The sequence below is a fragment of the Cyprinodon variegatus genome, unplaced genomic scaffold (genome assembly GCF_000732505.1).
Source record: "Cyprinodon variegatus isolate N-32 unplaced genomic scaffold, C_variegatus-1.0 Scaffold307, whole genome shotgun sequence".
Lineage (NCBI taxonomy): Eukaryota > Metazoa > Chordata > Actinopteri > Cyprinodontiformes > Cyprinodontidae > Cyprinodon > Cyprinodon variegatus.
This window is the reverse complement of record NW_015150760.1, coordinates 457,682-475,581: the sequence shown is the minus strand read 5'-3', so window position 1 is coordinate 475,581 and position 17,900 is coordinate 457,682. Positions and strand designations below refer to the sequence as shown.

Sequence of the window (17,900 nt, the reverse complement as noted above, 5' to 3'; positions counted from 1 at the left end):
TATATATATATATATATATACACAACGGTTTTGCAATATATTGATAACAAATAAAATAATTTGTATTATAACATTGATTGGTCTGAAGCTTTACGATAACAAAATGTAGAAATCTAAAAAAAAAATTAAACTAGGCTATGCAAAAATCCAGTCCTCTGCCATCTTTTCTTCTTTATGCCACATTTCCTTGTATATTATTTATATATATATATATATAAACGCGATCAATAAAATCTGAAATGTTAAGAACATGTATTCTTAAATGTCGTTGTCATAATAGGACATAAAAAAAATGTGTAAGTAACGTCCTAGCATTTTTTTCTATATGTCAAAAACATTCAAATATAGGAAACCGCCAGATCTTAGTGTTCAGGTGTTAAAGGTGTAACTCAAAACCAACGAGCACAAAATTAAAAAGTATGAATAAAAATATAAGATCTAAGGTTGGATTTTTTTTTTTATTTCATTTTTGCAATTGATCACAGTACAGTTGTTAAAATCTTTCAAATAACTAATGTTTAAATTATATCTATGCAGCGATTACTTAAAAAAAAGGAAAGGAAATTGAGTAGAAATCTAAAAAAAAAAAAAAGCACATTTCAGGTCGGTGATACGGTAATTATTGAAGAGCTGCGGGAAATAATGTCTCAGCCTCCGACTGAGACCCGTGGGGTTTTATGCGCTTTTGGAGCAGCTCGCTGAGACTGAGGGATCCCAAACTAGAGCCATATGAACACTTAAAGCAGCAGCTCTGCACCCGCTCCTGGTAAACCTCTCCAAAGAGGACGACAGGGAGAAGCGCAGACCTCTGCAAAGGCCAAGCCGCCTGCTTGCTGTATATGCACGGCACGGAAACATAATAAACTTACCGACCTATTTTAATTTTGTCAAGAAGAGCAAACCACAGGAAAAAAAAATAAATAAATAAAAACAAAGAAAGAAAAAGAAAGAAACAGGGAAAACACGATGAGATGAAAGATGACAGGTGGAAGTGACACAGAATATAAGTACTCTACAGATCCAAAAATTTCCCCTGAGGTCAAATCCAAATCCTTCCATGATATATGGATGATGTCATCTGTCTTGTTAGGGCCAAACAAGGATGAATGCTTTAAAATAAATGAAAATCAATCATTTATGACACAAGAATAACAGTTAATGACACTGGTGGTGCAGCACTTCAGTATAATTTGAAGTTTGACAAAACAGCCACTAAATTTGTACAATACCCTAATCAGTACAATATTCTACATCAAATCAAGGAAAGATCTTTCCTTCTCAAAGGCTATCTAATTGTATGCGTTTTGATGGATGCCTTTTGGCAGTGAGGTTTTCTATCATATCAGAAATTGTTCCTTAAAAAAAAATAAAAATAAAACAGACTTTGCAACTCATTGCGAAAGAGTCCAGAGCAGCTCTTTTGAAGCTTTGTAGGATCAAATATTCAGGTAGTGTGGAAGCCCACTTCCCCACTTTTGTGGCTGTAACTGAGGTACATGTACCTGTAAGCTCTCAAACTCTAAACTTTGCTCAGGCTGCCCTGCAAGTCCCACTGATATTTGATGTGTGTGGTGATCTGCGGAAGGGTGGAGGTCTCAGTCGTCAATCAACTGCTTTGGCCTCTGAGTTTGAAATACTTTAGTAGAGGTGAGCCCCCTTCAGTATTGCTGCAGCCAATAAAACCAAACGCTGTTTCTTTTTTAGGGTGTAAACGTGTAAAGGGGGTTAATGGAACAGGTGTTTACGTTTGCATGACAGGTACTGAAGGTTGAGGTAAGATCATAAAGTCAAGAGGTCTGCAGTAGTCCATAAAATGCTGCCTTTCATGTTATAGTTGATTGTAAACACTGAGGCTTAAACAGAAAATGAAGTTAGATCTCATATGATGTGTGTTTTTTTTTTTTAGAAACATATTCTAATAAATAAAATATTAGAAATACCATATTGCAGCCTGAACTTATATGACCTTTTATTCTGAAAAATGAGCTTGAATTATGAACGTCAGAGTGTCCAGTTGAAAAAACGAAAACAATTATTTTATTTTTTTGTCTGTTGTGTATAGAAGTGGATATTTTTGCCACCAGCAGTGCCTTGATTATAACAACATGCATCAAATGATGACATTGGTCTGGATGACAGCATTACAGTTGAAATTAAGTCAAAATTAAGTAAAAGAAAAATACATCTTTCATGTATAAACCTTACATAGCTAAAGAAGCTGGAGGTTTTATTATTTTTTTGTATAACAGTGCAAACATGTCAACATGAAAAGCTGCCTTTCTGATCCAAAAAGGTCACACCTTCCCCCGGGTCAGATGACCAGCAGCAACTTCATATTCTTTCACAGTTGACAGGATCAAATATGTGCACTGAATAACAATTTTTTTCCCCCTCATGAAAGCTCTATCAAGCTGTAAACCTCTGTTTAGATTATTTAGAAATCTTGTACATGTTTAATCAATAAAACTCTTATAATGTCATGCAGGACTTTGTGAATTCTGAAACCTTTTACAAGAACATCTTGTTGTTCATGCAGAGTTTTTAAAGTTTAAACAATACATTGTTTTAAAATGTTATAACCCCTTCAACCTTTTTTATGTTTTTTATTTTATGTTACAGCAAACTTAAATACATTTTGTTGGTATTTTATCTAATAGTGTAACATAAAGGGGTGTATCATATTTAAGTGAGAGAAATGCATGGCTTTTCTTAAGAATTGTATGTAAATTCAAGTTTTTATAGAACCCTTGTATTGCTGCTATTACAGCTTATGGTATTTTGGGTTATGTGTCAACGTAATTGCAGCATTTAGAAAAAAAATGTCCAATCTGCTTTGCAAAATAGCTTAAACTCGCTTAGATTCAGCAAGAGAATCTATGAACATTAGTTTAAGTCTTGTTATTCACAATTTGGTGTAGGTATTGAGTTTGACCTGGCCATTTGATCAAATGTCAGTATATTTCAGATCATAACTCTGCTGGATGGCGACAACATCCCGGTGTCAACTCTTTTGCAGCCTCTTACATACTTATTTACTGGATAACCCTGTGTTAAGTGTCAACCATTATCCCATCATATCTGACAAGCTACCAAGTCTCATCTGATGAACAACCCTGATGCCAACTTCCCATTTCTGAGTTAAGAGTTTCCAGAGGCACAAGTCTGTGTCCACATTCACTATCAAATTAGGTAGTTTGCTATACTTTAAAGCTATAAATTTGGATGAATATATATATATATATATATATATATGTAAATCTGTAAAAGACATGAGAAGCATTTTCCTTTCACTTTTCACCTACAAAAATTTTGTTAAATCAAAAAAAACAAAAAAACAAACCCAAATAAAATACACTTTAGAGAATTGTTATGTTGCACATGGAAAGTTCAAGGATAAATGTCTAAATGTTCCAATTTTGGCTTGGAACATGTATAGTTAAATTTAAAACTGGAAACCATTAATCTCTAAACTAAAAATTTTATGTTTGCATGCTTTTGGAGTTGATTTGTCTGGTTTGTTGAAATAATAAACATAATGTAATGCCTGACTGAAAGCAGACTGAAAGCAAATAAAATTATAATAATATATTAAACATATTGTATTGCCAGAGAAACATTATAAGCGGTCCTAAATGTATTATTCTGTTATTCACTTGACTAAAATCTGCAAAGACCGATTTCCAAACAAATCGAAATCCACCATCTTTTCTTTAAGGTACAGTACCATAATCTGTCAGAGCCACCTTTTGATAATATAGAGTTATGAGCTATATGCTGGCAGCTCCTGAGGATTCTGTTCATTCAGATGAGTTATTGCAACAATATCAACCTGTATTAGGTCCCACTTTTGATGTTATGTTCCTTAATGTGTGGAAATACAAAGCTGCAGGAAGGAAGATCCAGGATGAGGAATCTACTTAATACTGGTTGTTTAGAATTGTAAATTCATATCATGGGTACCACTGTATTATTTATTTCATGTATAAAATCATGCATGTCTTTTTTTTTTTTTTTTCTAAATGGACAAGGCTTGAACAAAGGAGGAAATCCTAGCTGCAGAAGAACAGTAAAAATAAGGTCGAGTGTCGGAGCCCTGGAGCCCTGAGTGAGTGAACACAACTCCTTCAGCACGCAGGGTTGGTGGGAGGAGTGATGCTTCCCTCCAGATGGAAACCCTTTTCACTTTGACTTTTGCTTTGTTATTGCTCCCTTCTTTGTAAAACAGCTGGTCTGTTTGGTTCTAATTTAGATAGTTAAAATGCTTCTCCAGATAATCATCTCTGCATTAATAAATACTTTTTTGTGTGTTCAGAATTTTTATATAACTAATACTAGGGTATTTTAAAATGAAATTAAAAAATGCATTTGTTTAATTATTCTTATTCTTATCCCATTATCAAATTAAGCATCCTAAATCCAAGTGAATCATCTCCTGCTGGTTTGCCACATATTTTCTTTTGTAAAAATATTATCCCTTGATTATATAAGCCATCTTTTCTTATTGTTAGACATAATTTAAAGTGAATTTAATCTCCCGTTTGAATCTTCAACAAAAGTTTTGCCCTTTAAATTAAGATACTTGATATTGTTTGAGTCAAAGTCACTGCAGAAGAATGGAAACATGTATTGTGTTTGCAAAAGAAGAGTGATTGGATACAGTCTCAAAATAGGCCTTGATTGGAGACAGTAATATAATGGTAAACTAAATCAGACATTGGGGGTCTCCGCATCAGATAAGCATTTTTGATAGAGGTTCAATTTCACAATTTATCTTAGAGAAGAGTCCTCTGTAAGATCTTAAAGTCATTAATCATTTATTAAAGATCCAATCATGACATCATACTGACTACCATTCAGAATGCAAACCAGACAGTATGTAATTTCTCATTATAACTGTGATGTCATTTCAATAGCCATTGGAAGACATTTATGTTTAAATGTCTATATTAGGTGAAACATAACGTTCTGCAGAAGGACACTTTATTTTACACTAACCAGGTGGAAACTGCCTGGGCTAGCTGCATGTCAACATGTGTTCCTTTCTCATTTCTAATGGATGGGGGTCATGGTAACTTCCTTTACTATATCTATAGGCTATAAGCCTAAAAGATAGCAGGATGTTGAACTGATACTGAGAGGAGAAAAGTAGTGGCTATTATATTTGACTTAATTTAAAAATGTAAAATTGGTCTCACAGATACTGTCATTAGAGTGGTAGAGCTGCAGAAGGAGAGAGATAGTGTCCCTTAAGCATAGATGTTTTAGTGTTCCCCAGTTGACTTTCAAACAATATAAACCAGATTCTTAGTGACGGGATTTTGATTTTTAAAAATCAGCTAAATTATACTATGATCATTGAACCAGGTCATGGTCAACCCTGGTCATAGTGAGAGCAGGAACTGAGTACAGATGGAAATCAAAATCAGCCTCAGCATAAAGCTTTCAAGCAGAGGGAAGCATGAAGTGCTCAAATATTGACTGTTGAGCTGACTTTGGACCTACTGAAATACACTGGGTGAATAGTGGATGAGATGGCTCACCAAATCATCACTGATAAGTGAAATTCACACTGAACCTCAAGGAGCTTGGAATGTGCTCCAGTGAAGGTTCAGCTCCTCTTTTAAGGATTTTTTTGAATAAAAAGAAACCAAAAGAAATATTTAAAGAGAGTTTTTGTGCAACAGGCAAGTCATTTTTCTTTTTTACCCAGACCAAGCACTCTCATGCTCTCTGGGTCAGGATTGGTCAATTAACAGGATTGTGATCCATATTACTAGTGCAACCTCATTTAACAGAATTTTTTCCTTCCCCCATTTTTGTTTTTGTTTTGTTAATATGCTTAGAAATAAACCAACATCTGTAACATTGACAGTTCTTTTTGCTCACAATTCTTGTGGATGGTGTTATTTACTGATTGAAAACTCATGTCACTATTCCTCCTCATGGTTGTGTGAGATACAAAATAAAGTGCCTATATTAAAAACTATCTAAACTGATTTTTTTAATTTTTAATGCTGTGAAAAGCTTGTTTTACTTGCTCTAAAATAATAATGAAAGTAAGCATAGTGATTATTCTGGAGATCTGCATCAAACCAGCTGATTGGGAGAGATGTAGTGAACTATTAGTGAGATTTATTTTTTTTTTTTTCCAGTGAATGTATGGATTTTTGCACACACACAGCATGGTTGTGAAGCTAATTTGACTGGAATAAAATAAGTGATAGAAAACCTGTGAAAACCGCAGCTTGGTTCTTTATAGTCACAGATATGTGTGAATGAAACTGGGAACACGATTAATGTCAAAGTAACCAGTGATTATCTTAAACACTGCTTCCTTAAACAAATGACCAAGCAGATATAGTCTCCAACCTGCGCTCAAAATTCTAAGCCTAAAGTGCCAAGGTAAGGGCATTTCAATCACTCAAAGCCAGCATAATAAATGCCTCTAATCTAAGAATAAAAAAAATATAAAACAGAGCATGTAATTAGGGCATTTATCAACCAGAATGTTTTCAACACCACATTGGAGAAAGTTAACCTCAAAGCCCTGACAATGTTAAAGAGCCCAGTTACAGGGTCATCAGGAGCAATGAGGTCATCACAGCCTTACCTAATGGAGGTTTTGGTCCTAGTGTCCGGTTCAGCGAAGCGTCTCTAACTTCTTTCCTTTCAGGGGTCTGTTTGTTTGAAGTCAGCATGCAGAAAAGTTGCTCCCTCTTGGTCTCAGCATGCTCGTTGTGGACATAGATGGCCAGCAGCTACTGCTAATATTCAGATGGTCCTTCTTTGTTTGCAGAAAAATGTAGAGTGTAAAGCTATTGATTGGGTGCCTGGGCACCTGTATATGTTTTGGTGAGATAATCCTAGAATTCCAGGTATTTCCAAGGTTTTCTAAAGCTATGTAGTTTGGGATTTAGGGACTCCCGGGTCACATGAACATCATATCAAGATGCTGCCATCGCCTAGAAGAAGAAAGGAAAAAAGAGACAGAAATAAAAGATTTAGAAATATTTTTTAACACTTGGAAACCATTACCAAAAAAAATAATAAAAATAATAATAACTTCCATGGCAATCCTCCTAGAGGCCCATTTTCAGTACCTCATCCCAGAAATATGAGCACATAATAGATGTCTTTCAGTGGAGGAAAACCAGAGCAGTATGATTTTCATCAAGACTTCAAAATTAATCATCTGTTTTCAGAGTCAACAAAATTAATCTATAATTATTTGGATGCTACCACTGCTGGACAGCTTCGCATGATTTCAAGATTATATGTAATAGCAATTGAACTGCTGTGAGTAATTTCTTTTCTCATATCACTGAAGACTTTTCAGATGAGAAATGAAAAAGAAAGAGAGATTTGAAGAGTAACTTAATTTCCCTGTAACACGAACAAGTCATATTCTTGTAATTGCATATATAATTGTCTGTTCTGCAGTGGATCTCCAGTATATGACAACATAGTCTCATAGACAAAACTTATTTATTTAACTGTCAATTCCAGCAATAATAATAATAAAAACGTGTCTTAAAAAAGACTTTGAATTCCACGAGGGCCTAGTTTGTGAGGCTGGGTAAATATGCTTGTCAAATGTTCCAACAGTTCCACAGCGACGGAGAGTTAGTTTGGGAATACATTCGAGATCAGCAGACAGCTTGTGATAACTGAACAGCTCTTTTGAAGCTACATCCATTTGGAAGCACTGTGCAATGGTTTTTACCTCGGTGGTTAGGCTGGAGTTAAAGTCTGCGTTTAATTGTTCCCCAGAGTTCTTAACGTGGCTCTGATAAGGAGCTCTGGGAGCAACATTTAAAACTACAGCTGAAGAATATCTAGTGTCTCTGGCTGCAGGTCTGATAGAGAGAGTGACGATAGAGTATCCACAAAGCAAAGAAAAACAAAAGATCTGTTAGAATGGGAGAAAAAAAAAACAGGCTGATAAAAGCAGAGGTTTAGGGTCAGTGTGAGCTCCAGCTACATGTTGCATTTGTCTCTCCTAACTTCAGCTTCTCAGAATCTACTTGAAATACCAGTTTCAACAATCTTTCTTTCAAGCTTTCTTAAATAGAGAGGGTAAAGTGTCTCACTTGCTAATCAATAACTTAATTATTTTTATGACATGATTATGTCAGCAGTTAGAGCAGAAAAGGAGCAGTGCTGTTAATTTGTCACCCCTGCCTTCCTGTCTCTCATGCTCCATCCAAGGCCACGACTTACAGGGTTTGTCGGGGGCAACCTGTGGGAGTGTGTGTGTGTCAGATCAATAGCCCACCCACAGCAGAGCCGCGGGCGATCCCTGACCTGGGGTATTGATTAGGGCCGCCTCGGCTGCCAATAGCAATGTGCTGGATGTGACACCGGGCTAAATCGGGAGCTGAGGAAGGGGGATTCTGAATTGCCAGTGGCAGCCCTACAGCACAACGCAGATAAAAGTCAATTCCACTTAACCAAATCACTGACAACTAAATAGTTAGCAGATACAAGAATGCACAAAGAGTGTGGTGGCAGCAGCTGGGTGGCTTTAGGGATTTCCCTTCTCCGTGTCCTGTGTCAAAAGAGCAGAAACGACCAGAGGAGGCACATGTTTGTTTGTCCTTTACTGTGGTCACAGCTCCGTCTCTTGGTTGCACCTGCCTCATCCATACATTGATTTAAGAGCACTATTTAGACTGAGCATTCATCAGGTGTTTAGTACTCATTGCTGTGTACTAACATCTAAGAAATGTGTACCATATAATGAGAGAGAAAAAAACTAGTTTTTGAATGAACAAATAAAACAACCTCTAAAAGCACCTTTTAGATAAGACTTTTAGAGGCAAGTGTTCCTGTTCCTGTGCATTCAGAGGAGCCCTGCTGCAATTGTCAGACTTCTTTCGATCCATTTTGCTCCCAGTCATTACAAGCCAATATTAGAGTAGTTTACATGTCATTTTACCGCTACTTTGCCTCATGAATGTAATTCTGTGGCTACTGATTCTGCAAGCATTCAGCATGTATCTATTACTCCATATCTCTCCTGGTAATTGCTGAGTGACAGAAAGGCAATACTGACTCTTTATTATAAGACAGCTAGACTAACTGGACAGTGGCCTTTTAGCTCTGGGTCATTCAGGCCAGACTGACCTTATCTACCCAGGTCGTTAGGGGTCAGCCACCCAGGAAGTGTTAGGACTTTACTGAGGGTACCGTCAGTGGCGTACAACAAGGTCAGCTGACCGAGGAGAATTGTTCCTATCAGGTATTGATTGCAGTTTGTCTGCTTCAGCTAAGGTTGGACTAATCTCGCACTACCAGGGGGCAGAGACTTTGGTGAAAATTTAAGCATCGGAACTAACAGCAGTGATAGTGCAGCTTGCGGATACAAGTGAAAATAAGAGAGTTCACCAAAAGAGCTGTGGGAATTTGGGATTTTGAAAAACAATGTGTAAAGAGTGAGATGTAGCAGCGAGACCAACAGTAATTGTTCAATTCTGAAATGTGTGGCATTGACGTAGATGGATGCTGACATTTGGAGTCAAGGGGTGGAGTTGACTTTTGTAATTCAGTCATTCAGAACTTTAGTAAAGTCTATCAATCTTATCTCATTAATAATCCACACATCTAGTTGTGTTTTAGTCATGTATTCTCGATCATTCATTGTGATGCGAAACGCATGAAAATCAGAACCTGATCTTACAAAGGGAGCAGACCTGGACAATGTGCTACATCCCAAAATTCCAATGGGCATGATAAAAAGAAAGATGCAATTGAATTGCCTTTTCAGCCGCTCTGTTGTCCACTGGTATTATAAATAAAAAAAATAAAAACATAGTTCAACATATTGAGCCGGTACCCTATTTTTTTAGCTATGTTCAAATAGGAGGCAAAACTGATCTTCATTATTTCCCTCAGCTCTCTGCTCAGAAAGTGAATAAATAGAAGAACTGATTTTTGCATATAATATATTTGGAAAAATAACTGATGGGGCGCATATGGGGGTGAAAGCATTACTGACGAAATATTGGCTTCTTTTAGGGAAAGAACATAATAAGGCGTCCAGAATCTATCATTGGCACCATGCTGTTATTTTCTGCACTTATAAGTTTTCAGGCATGTACATTGCATTGAAATAACATTAATATCTGGCTGGGACTCAGCATTGGCATATGTTTATTCATAAATGAATCAGAGATCAGTATTTTGGATGTTGCAGTTTCACAATCTGTTGTAGCAGATTACAGAAAATAGCATAAGAAAAACTAGATAAAAAAATTTAAATTTAGCCGAAAATGTCCTTCAGATTATTTAAAAAAGTTTATATTTTATTTATTTTAACTTTTGTTTATAAATGCCTCCAATATTTATAAGGTAAACGCAAACAGCAGTATTCAGTCATTGTTCAAACAGCGCTCTATAACTCCTAAAGTTGATACCACTTCTTTGAGCCTGCCATTTCCTTTGCTACAACATAGGGAGACAAATATATAAGATTGTTAGTCAGTAACTATGTGTGTACTTGTGTGTGTTTGTTCCCGTTGGTGTCTGCGCGTGCCCCTTTATGTACATACTAAAGCATCTCTGTTGCTCGTTAACTCTCGTCTCTGCAACTGCTTGCCACCGTACATATTAAATCACATTAATGGCAGATGAGCTCTTGCTCTGGAGAGACAGGCGTCTATTTAGAACTGCGTTTTATTGCACTTTGTTACGTTTAATCAAAAAAATGCTATGTGAAGAGATAACCCGGTTTAAAAAAATCCCAGATAAACAGCAACGATTGCATCTTTAAATAATAAATGACCCTCTGCCTCTTACAGACGGGAATATGAATGAAAATAATTGAAGACAACAATGTCCTATAAGAGCACCGCTCCTGCAGTGCTGATTCAGAATCCCTCATAACTTCAAACGCTCAGTCATAAAGTATGGATAATCCGCAAAAGAAAAGGCAGGCACGGTTGTTTACAATTTCTTTCTAATTAAGGCTACAGGATGGGGTATATGTGTTAAAGTTGATGTGCCTTTGTGAGACTTTCCCCAAAAAACTTTAACTGTTGGCAAATTAGGGGCTGGATAGAAAACGAAACAAACAACACACTAATAAGATTTGCAGTCAAGAAATAAATATTTCACAGTCTGTCTACATCTGACACACTTTTAGTCAAGAACAAAGAATTCCTGAGAAACAAATTGCAGAAACTTAAAGTTGATACAGTAACCTCTTTGACCTGCATTAATTCAGCATGTAACTGTGAATATAGCTTGTCCTCAGCTGTGGAGCTGTTATTTTAACTTAATAAACTTGCTATTGGAAGGTATGGCACGGATGCTGTGAAGCATATTACTAATTTACACAAAACTACATGGATAGTCATATTGAAATGGTGCGATTTTGAAATTTCCATTAATCCTAATGTTGCTTTTTGTACAGGCATTCACAGAAATTGCCCATATACCTTTAAAGGGCCAGATGTAAGAGTAAAGAAAGTGAAGCCAAAAGTGTGTAGATAAAAGTAATTAAGTAAGTAAGGTTTATTTATATAGCAACTTTCTCTGACAAGGGTCGCAAAGTGCTGTACAATAAGAGGCATAAAATACAAAACAGCACCATATGAAATACATATAGTAAAAAAATAAAAACAATCAATCAGATAAAAGTTATTTTTTTTCTCTTATTTTCTTTTCTGCAAAGATGAGAGCATTCTGCTGTGTGTCTAAGAAGGTTAAGGTAGTGCTTGATGATTAATCACTGGACATAATAAAGCTTCTCACCATGAGTGCACAGTCCAGCTGATTCTGTGATATGATTGAGGCCGATCAGAAAAGAGAAATAATCATTCCTGACAGTGCATTCATGGCACACTTTATTGACATGCTCTGATTAGACCTTGTGGAGAAGATAATACAGTCTTTCTTTGGAGTGCCTTCTAAGATTATTTCTTTAACTTCATGGAAAATGAGGAGGGGGCATGGGCCTGGATGTTGCTGATTTGAGGATTAAGATAAGATGACCTTTCACATTATGTTACTATGTATAAAAGATGAAGTTTACAGTTTATTCTTAGAAAAGAGTTTATCAATGGCTTGAGCCTCCGTGAAGCCCCTTTGAACATCACAATAGTTTTTCTAGGTTGGTATACAACAGGCTTCTACCCCCCAGTGTGGGATTACTGTGCCTACGTATGTGTGGGTGTGTGTGTGTGTGTTCAGACACGGATGTGTTTTTGGACATGGAGAGATGCACTTTTTCAGACTATTTTGAAGAGCCAATCTTATGTAAAATTTTTATTCTCTCTTTTTTTCTGTCACTCTGGACAATTACAGGTTTATTATTGATTCACAGTTTTCATATTGATATTCCATACTTTTTTAGACTAATAACAGCAAAGGTTCAAGGTTTCTGATACATTTCTAAAGCAAACAACGCTACAAAAAAAAATCATCAATAATACATCTATTTATTGTTTATATAAATCTGCTGCCAGAGAGACCAGTTACCTTAAGAAACAGATTTTTGGATAGTTGGAAAAAACTGGGGTCCTTGTACAGGACATAAGGAGAAAAGATGAAGAATGACCCTATAATGAACCTAGGACGGACGGACGGACGGACGGACGGACGGACGGACGGACGGACGGACAGACAGACAGACAGACAGACAGACAGACAGACAGACAGACAGACAGACAGACAGACAGACAGACAGCTTTTATGCCATCATTTCCCAACAGCTTTGGTGGTAGAATATGGTATGTGTGTGTTTGTTTGGTAATGTTGATGCCAGCTGCAGTTGAAGTAAGTTAGAAAAGGCAGATGATTTAAGCATAGCATGCCTCCATTGGTCCCAGTCTCTGATGTACAAAGAGCCCAGAGGAAGGAGCTTCACAGCTGTTTGTAAACTATGAGAACAGGAAAGGTCAACAAAGTAATGCAGTGCGCTTTTTTTGTAACACATTTTCATCTCTCTCTTTTCCATACTGAGACAGCGGGGCTGTGCCCTGCCTCATAAGTACTGGTGCATTTAAATTACTGTTCTTGCCTGGAGAATAATGGTGAAAGCATAACCCCATTGTATTCTTTGATAAACTCTGGAAAATGCATGATATAAGCTGGGAAAGAGGCACGGTTTAAGGGCACAATTGCATTGCAAATCTACCATGGCAAAGTTTTTTTTTTTCTGAAGGGAGAGAAGGGGAAAGAAGGAAAGGAGTGATGAGGGGAAGGAGAAGGAGGATGTTGGATCAGTGCATTGAAGGCGGAAAAGAATATGAAGGATCTTGTATGTGGGTACAGTGACAGGGGGGTGTCTGTTTCAGGGACATGTGTTATCTCCGGGTGCAGAGGACTTTGTTTGTGAGGCACAAAGGTATAGATTTCCTCTCTATGTCAGGGCCTTTATTTAGGGCTCAGCTCTAATGGCACAATAGGAGACTAATCCACTTGTGAATCAGGATTAATTTTCAAGCCAAAAATAATAATTTACACTGTAAAAAAGAAAATGCAGAATCTATCAAAAAAAAATCTCAAACAAATACAGAAGAAAACAACCAGAGGTGACCATTCAGAGTTTTGTGGGTATTATTTTGACCGGGGCCTGCAGGCTTGTCCCAGCATTTTGTTTGATTTCAGTATTAATCTTTATAATGAGTTCCTATTGAGGAGTGGGAGTTGGAGGAAGCTGAACAGCTGCATGTTGTTTTTGGCTATTCTTCTCACTAAGCTCTGGATTTAAGATCTGGATTTGAATATTTAAGATTGAAAATAATGGGGGTTATAAAATAAGTCCCTGCAGAGCTAGGTTGTAAGAAATATGGGGTAAACGCAATGCCTCCCACATGACAGCAGCCTGAAGATGTTGGCCACTTAATCTGATGGCGGTAGTAGGTATGGTTCACTGTCCAGGCACGGATTAAAATGTGTTCCTGCTGAAGCAAAAATATATTACAATACTTATTTAGTGCAGTTTACTTTAAAACAAGACAAGAGAAAACAAACCTGCTCTCCAGTTGAAATTATTTGACTCATTTCAAACACAGGTGGACTTGTTTGGAGATTGAAACAAGGGAGTGTTTGTAACTGACAGCCGAGTGACTCACAAGATTCGAGAAAATGTTTTAATCATGCTGGTTTAAATATGAAATGTGACTTTCTTTTTGTAAAACCTTTAGCTACTGAAATTTAACAGAAGTGTAAAAGTAATATTTCCTTTCTCTGTTGTGGGTCTCATCAGCATTGCTAAAACAAATCACAATGAAAATCTATTATGTATACAAAACAAAACATTCTACATACTGCATTAAAATTGTATGACATTGATACTCTGAAGTTCATAGCAGTCCATTTCTTTTTTATCTTGATCATTTGATTTGAAATCATAGGATTTACACAACATGTAATCCACTCAATAATATCCTTCTATTCAAAGGTGAGACATACTGACCATGAAAAGTAGACAAATAAAAATGTGTTCGAAAAAAAGCACACAGCATTATTTTATTGACCTTTCCTGTTCTCCTAGTTTACAAACAGCTGTGAAGCTCCTTCCTCTGGGCTCTTTGTACATGAGAGACTGGGACTGACGGCTTCCTAACCTCCATTGTGGCTGACAACAACATAACTGAACAAACACATGTAAATATTATGTATTTACTTTATTCTGCCAACAACACTGTTAGAAAATAATAGAAGAGAAAACAAACTAAAAAAAGATGCAGCACTCCTCAAATAAGCACATTCTTAACAGTGTTAGACAGAAGAGAAAATCCCAAAAAAACACATTTTCATTCCAATTTTTTACCGTACGTTTTACCGTAAGTTCAGCAGCAATTTTATTGCACCAAAACACGTAGATCACAGAAGCTAACTCTTGATAAATGTGCTAATAACATGCAGCAGTACCAGTGAAGTGCCTCCAAACATTTGCATGTGTGGTTTTTGTCATGGCATTGTGAAGGCAAATAGGAAGATATATGCTCCCAGCTGTAAGTCTTGCATGAACTGTAGCCTTGGGGAGTTATTTTCGATCTGCACACAGAAATATGTATATCTTTCCTGTTGTTTTTTTTTTTCATACTAAATGACTTTTCAACAGACAGATAAATGGAATGATAAACCAGTTAATATATTTCAGATTTATAATCATGGATAATCAAATGCTTTCCAGACTATAAATATAGAAATAGCCGAGCTATTAGGGACCAGTAACAAGTCAAACAGTAAGTTCAGTGTTACCGTGTTGGGTAATAGTTATATGCATTTACAGTTGTGACAGCATTTTACTCTACATGACGGAGGGGAAGACTGACTCAAGAGTAGCAGAGGAACCAAAAAGGCAATAGAACACTCATAAATAGCTAAATGTTTCTCTCTATCTTTTGCATGAATGTTCCTCTTCTGGACATGCAACCTGGGCCATTGAGCTTTGTCGACCATATCAAAAGCCATCACTAGCCCCGAGATTTGGTGTCATTTAGCCAGCTAAAAGCAGGAAAATAAAAATAAAAACAACAAAAAAAGCAGAGTATGAGCAGCAAAGCTTTCACAGAGTATCAAAGAAACCAAAACAGGACATAGGCCTGAAACCATAGCTCAGAAGAAGTGGTGCAAGAAAGGAATAGGATCTGTCTGCAGACCTGGTCAGACTGATGAGAAGAGGCAGCCATAGTGATGTCATTATGTTGTTAATCAATCTGCTGATGTCTGCGTGACTGGGTGGGGAGATACTCACAGTCTAGAAGGGGTTTAATGGGAAATCAATGAGAAGGATGTGCTTATGAGCAGGACATGGGGAAAAAGGGGGCATGGAGGAGGAGATAGGAACAATGTTTCCTGTGATAGCAGAATACTTTACTGATGCTATCTGTCATTCACAACATTCTTGAGACCAGGTGTTTGGGCTCAACGTGGTACAGAGCATTTGCATCCTGGTACAAGATCAATACAGGCCAAGTGGATGGCAATACTGGTAAAATACTGAAACAAACACAATGGTATCTTATAGCACAAGGAAAAGTAGAATGATTGTTGATGGTAAGCTAATAAAACCATTTACTAATATTCTCATTGATGACAAAAACCTATAGATAATGTTTTATTAAGGATATAAATTACACATTTGACCTGCATGGGTAAGACATGGATTTATCTATTACAGGGAACAAAAAGAAGAGCAGATTTGAAAGGAAAGGTAACATTAATGCAGCAGACATTAGCTAGGGTATTTCTAAAGGCCTCAGGGCATTTAAGAGGGTGGGTGTAAGGTTGGAAGGGGGGAACCAAGAGCAGGTCCCAGGGCAGCAAGGCTCTTTGTAGTTGGAGCATTCTGAACAAGCCAGAGGCCTACTGCTCTAACCCCAACCGCTCAGTGAGACTGTTTGGGGAAATTACACCACAGCGTAATAATTAATCAAGTAAACACCAAACTGCTTTGATTTGGATTACATTAACATATAATCAATAATGCATAAATCAAATACTAATAAACACCTCCGCATAGTGGCATGTTTAAATAGCTTAAGTCTCAAACAAAAAGGGAAAAGCTCATCCTCTTCAAATAACACAGAAACCCACTGCAGACTACAGGAAGCAGCAGCAGTGTTTTGTGGTTTCAGAAGCCCCATTCTTTTTTTTCTTTTTTTTTGGCACTTAAACTGCCTGAGCTCATCAGCTTCCTTTTTCATCACAGTATCATCCATTTTAAGCTTTTACCAGGAGGCAAAAAATTATAAAGTCATTTATTTACACTTAACAATGCCAGGATGCTTCATGCAGAATAAATAAACACTGATGAGGCACAGAAAACACAATGCACAATAATTTGTGCAAAGCTACTCCAGGTTGGATTGCAAAAGTAGGAAAGCAGATTGAAGAAAAAGGAGTTAGTCACTTTTATCATTGGCAGAGGAGAGAAATCAGCTCCGCTTTTGTGTTTTAACTTAAATGCATGTTCTGTTTTTCAGCGATAAATTGTGTTGTTTAAAAAAGCATCCTTTTTCGCCTTACGCTTTGTTCACTAGGGAAACTTTATGCCCAGGGATTTTCTAAATACAATTCATCAAAGTGGAACGTTGGTCCTTCTGTTTTTTTCCCCCCCTGCATTCCTAATCCTTTTTGCTGCAGATGAGAGATTTGCTGTTCAGACTCATTAAGATTAAAGCATTTTTCTAGAGTTATTTAAGAATGCAAACTTTCATGTGAGACCTCGCAGAGTTCAGAACAGAAGAAAATCCTATTGACACGCTTGGTGCACTTGGGGCTGATCTTAGCCTATATTCCTATATTTGGTGTCAATGATTGAGAGATAGCATGTGGAATGTGTTTTCACTAATGCACTGTGATCACTTTGTCCATGTCATAAATTGAAGACTGATGCAAATGAAAGCATACTAAGATTTTGGAAACATATTATAATCTGACAAAATGTTTTATCGTAAATGAACTGTGTTCTTCTAATGAGATGCCAGAGAGAAAGGTGGAGTAACAAAGCACTGCCCCTCCCAGAAGTGCTGCCTCCTCTGCAGATCAGCAGGATGAAGAAAGGATATTATACTATAGGCTTGATTATAAGGTTTTATTTTTGATATAAAAATAGAATCTTACAAGTGAAAAAACAACAAAAACAAAAAAAGGCCATAGTTATACTCTCCCTGGAGGCCACTATTTACAAGCTAAATATATTATTTCATATGTCTTAGAGATAAAATTCAAAAACTGCCTCTAAGTTCAGCAGGTGTTAATTTTATGTTAAAGATTTAGCATCTAAATTAATTAACAATTAATTTTGTATACACAAAAATTTTACTCTGTGTATATTTTAAGAATAGGATTTGCTAAGTTAATATAGAGTGCTAGATTTGGCCACATCGTGTATTTTAAATTTTTTGTTATTCTTCTTTATTGATTTTTAATCCTAAAAAAAA

The 17,900-nt window shown here is 36.7% G+C and overlaps 1 protein-coding gene across 2 annotated transcripts in view; it reads right to left on the bottom strand.

Moving 5' to 3' along the window:
• Positions 1-17,900, bottom strand: part of zfhx3 (zinc finger homeobox 3) — a 315,185-nt gene that overhangs the window by 136,415 nt on the left and 160,870 nt on the right. For both annotated transcript variants that reach the window (XM_015384203.1, XM_015384202.1), the window contains exon 4: positions 6,611-6,962. The gene's annotated coding sequence lies outside the window, so the exon portion shown is untranslated. The remainder of the gene's footprint in view (positions 1-6,610; positions 6,963-17,900) is intronic.